The 3,863-nt window shown below is 54.1% G+C and overlaps 1 protein-coding gene across 2 annotated transcripts in view; it reads left to right on the top strand.

The window, feature by feature from the left end:
- Positions 1–3,863, top strand: part of LOC120615992 (transmembrane protein 132B) — a 245,614-nt gene that overhangs the window by 127,247 nt on the left and 114,504 nt on the right. The gene's annotated exons all lie outside the window — the stretch shown is intronic.

The following is a 3,863-nucleotide window of genomic DNA, read 5'->3' as shown; positions in this document are numbered from 1 at the left end:
TGTAAACTCAGCGAGCAGATATAAGAGACAGTGTTAAGGAAGTCATACTGGAGATGGTGCTCAGGGTACAGCAGCGGCATGGCGTGCTCTGGGGGCCTTTCTTGGCGGCGGGGAGGGAGGGGCGTCCACAGCTCGTGCCCTCAGTGAAGCTGCATCTGGACTCCATCCTTCAGGGGCAGCCGGCTGGTTGGCCCACAGACCGGTTGGCACTGCCCGGCCCCAGTGAGTCTTCCCCGGGGCACTGCGGGCTGCCGTGGGGGCTGTTTAACTCTACCCGTCTCCGTTCTCTCCTCTCTAAATTGGGATAAGACCACTTCCTGAAGGCTCTGTGGTGAGTCTTACGGGGGTAGGGGGAGGGTGTCACCTGCACGGTTATTCTTGAAGTTAGCAAGAAGTCTTGGATGGGGTCCTCCCCCACAAAGATCTTAAATTCTTTTGGGAATGCAATTCGCACTTGCAAACAGATGAATGACGAAGCAAGACTTGATGAGATGGGCGTTTCAGGAATATGTTGAAGAGTAGGTGTTTAAGGAACCTGGGAAAGAGAAAGTGTCACTTGATCTTAGCTGTTCAAGGCTGGGTAAATAAGGGTATGAGACGAGGAGGGGAAAAGGCGTTCTTATGTGGCGGAGGTGGCAACGCTGAGTATGGAGTGTTACAGCAGCAACTGGAAACTAATACATCAACTTACCCAATTGACTTAGAAAACAGATGGAGGACGGCTTTGTCAGTGAGCAGAGCCCATCGTGAAATGGAGAGGAGTCAAAAGTGAGTGGATCGCCACACGCTCGAGCCCCAGGATACTGTGCATCACGAGATGTACACGCTCCTGGCCTCAGAGATGACTTTCTGTCGTGAGTGAAGCAGATGGTCCCCGGGTGCTGCCAGTGCAGAGACGTGTGGCGTTTGGGGTTTGAGAGACGAGGGCTTTCTAGATCATGACCTCACATAAAAGGTAGGGCTGTTTCACACTTGTCTTCCTGACTGAGGGTTTATGGTCGGCTTGGGAGGGAGAGAAGGCCACGGCACAGGCGAAATGGAGCTGGGGGTGGGCTTGCCTGGGGCTGCAGTAACAGATCCCTGCGAACTTGCTGGCTCAGTCACAGGAATGTGTCCTCTGTCAGTTCTGGGGACGGGAGGTCCAAACCACGGTGTGGGCAGGGCGGTTCCTCCTGGAGGCTCTGAGGGAGAATTCGTCCCGAGCCTCTCTCTGACCTTCCGATGGTGGCTGGCGGTCCTTGGCTTGTCACTTCGGGCGTCCCGTCTCTGCCTCTGTCCTTACAGGGTCTTCCCTTCTCTGGGCCTCTATGTCTCTTCTCCAAGTGACGGGACACTCGTCATGGGACATAGGCCCATCCTCATCCAGGGTGATCTCTTCTTGAGATCCTGACCCTAATAAGTACTTTATCCAAACAAATAAGGTCGTGTTCGCGGTTTCTGGGTGGGCATACCTTCGGAGGCCACCATGCAACCCGCCGCAGAGGGCAGGGAGCTGAGCCCGCCCTTCCAGGTCTGGCCCGCAGGTCCCAGCGTGATGGTGGGGACAGTGAGACAGGGCAGTTATTAGGGGCGCTGACAGGATGGGTTCCTGGGGCTTCGTCCCACTGGGGTCCCCCCTCGGAACTGTGTAGAAGGCTCCTCGGAATTGCCCCACTGGAAGATGGGGAGGCTGGAGCATTTGCCCACTGACTTCCATCCCAGCTGGTTACAGGGGGCCTGGGGGGGCGTAGCTGGGAGAAAAGAGCAGGGAAGCAGCCGGCTTTGGGGAAGCCACTGGCTGCGGCGCGTGGAGCTGCCCACTGCAGCCGCGCCGAAGTCCGGTGGGCCGAGCGGCCGAGGGAGATGCTTCGCAAGTGTCTGCTGGCGTTCGTGTGTGCACGCATGTGTGTGAGTGAGTGTGTGTGGTGTGTGTGTTCACATGCATGAGTCCCACGGGGACCGAGTTGGACACGGGTCCCTCTTGCTGCCTGGTCGTCTGCTACTGCGGGACGTTCTCTTCGGACACCGATGGGAAGTACAGACCCCAGGTATATGTGGTTCGGTGCCGGCTGCAGGGGGAGCTTGAGAGTGGGCTCTGGTGATTCTGATTCGCTGATCTCCAGGGGGGTCTTGCCAGTTAGCTGCCCAGGGTCTTGGCCCATTTCTGGGCCTGGGTTTCCGGCCTTCCCCTCCATCCCGAGATGCCCAGTATCTATCCTGTAAATCCCTTTTTCATAAGCTGTCCAGAGTGGGCTTCATTGCTTGCAAGCAGAGAACTCGAACTTACTCCCCGAGTGTTTGAGGTCATCATCGCACGGTTTTATATTAAACACAAATAATTTTAATTGCATACCCGATATCTTTAGATGCTTAAAACACAGGCAAAAGTAGGCTACGGCCCATCTTTTCCTCTGAGGCAAGAGTGATTTCTCAGCTCCGTCGGTTTGGCATCTCTGTGTTTCTAGATGAGATCACCCGGTTTTGTCTTTTTCATCCCAGGAGATGGTCCCAGGATATCGAACGATAATTCTGAACAGACCGTTTGGCGCGTTCTTCCCGTCTTAACGACACACGGCGGCAGGGAGAAGACCCAGCAGTTGGCCCTCTGAGCTCTGGTCCTGACTCTTTAGAACTTCGTTTGGGTCACTTCCCTTCCCTGAGCCTCAATTTCTTAATCATAAAACCATCAGTTTAATTGTGAGGGACCCAAATGCAGAAACCCTTGACAAAGTTTAAGTCTGCAAACACGTGTGGTTTGGCCGCTGTGATCAGATGCCGGGAAATCACAGTAAGCTCAGCTCCGTCACGTCGGTCCCGAAATGGGGTTCAGACTCGAACCGCTCATCCAATTATTCCAGCTCAGGCTAAATTTGTGAGAGTTGTGGGTGTTTGGCTTTTTAAAAGAGCTGTTTTCTTTGCCTTCTCCCTGCTCGAAAATCAATCCTTTCTGATTGTGGTTGCCATTCCCGGCGGCTCTGTGGATCGCCAGCGGTGCAGACGGAGCAGATGTATGTGGAGGCAGGGGGCTGCGTGTGCACAGCAGTGCTTTTCAGAACCGAAGCGAACCCGTGAGTTCTTTCTCGCCAGCTTGATTCGTCCTCCACAGGTGTTTTATTCTTTCATGCAAGGTATTGAGCAAACCCAGCCCGGAGTGGACTTCTCAGATGAAGGGGCCGGTTGCTCTGTTGAACCGAGCTGGACAGGGAGCCCGCCTCTTGCAGCTCAGAATCATCTGTTTGATTTGCAGCCCAGAGACGCGCCCCCCGCCCCCGCGCCCCGGGGTGCAGCTGCTGGGTTGCACGAGAGCGAGAGGCTGCCTGTGAGAGCTGGCCCGGGTCGTCTCTGGAGCTGACATTTCTCAGGGGTCCAGTCTTCCCATACCTACACACCACCCGAACGCTTTTCCCTTACCGTTTTTATTTCGGTTATATACATTATTGTTGTTGTTGTTGTTTTCAATACATTTTTCTTAAAAGATAATTGTATACCACGCCCTGAAGGGGGAAGACCAGTCTCTCGAGTTCCTGGTTTTATTCGTTTCCAGTACACATCGCAGTAAATGTGCAGGCCGGACAGTAACGAGTCCATCTCCTGAATCACCGGCTGTTGGGCATCGGCCCCAGGGCTGAGCCGTGAGCTGTCTGATTCCGCGTGCACGCAGCACCGGCGCGACTGCTTAGTTAACATTTGCCTCTAAACCAGCTCATGGTTTTGCTAAAGTAAGTTTGCCTACAGCAGAAACTTTCTATTCCTCTAGGATGGGAAACCAGCATCACTTGCCATAGATAGAAGGCAACCGTAATAATTAAACACACAGCCCCGTGTTACGACATTCAGGCTAGGTGGCTGAGGGCTCTAAAGTGCCTTGCTTTCTTTCATTTTTT

This window comes from Pteropus medius, unplaced genomic scaffold (assembly GCF_902729225.1).
Source record: "Pteropus medius unplaced genomic scaffold, Ma_sr-lr_union100, whole genome shotgun sequence".
NCBI lineage: Eukaryota > Metazoa > Chordata > Mammalia > Chiroptera > Pteropodidae > Pteropus > Pteropus medius.
The sequence above is the reverse complement of the archived record's forward strand: the minus strand, read 5'-3'. Positions and strand labels throughout refer to the sequence as shown.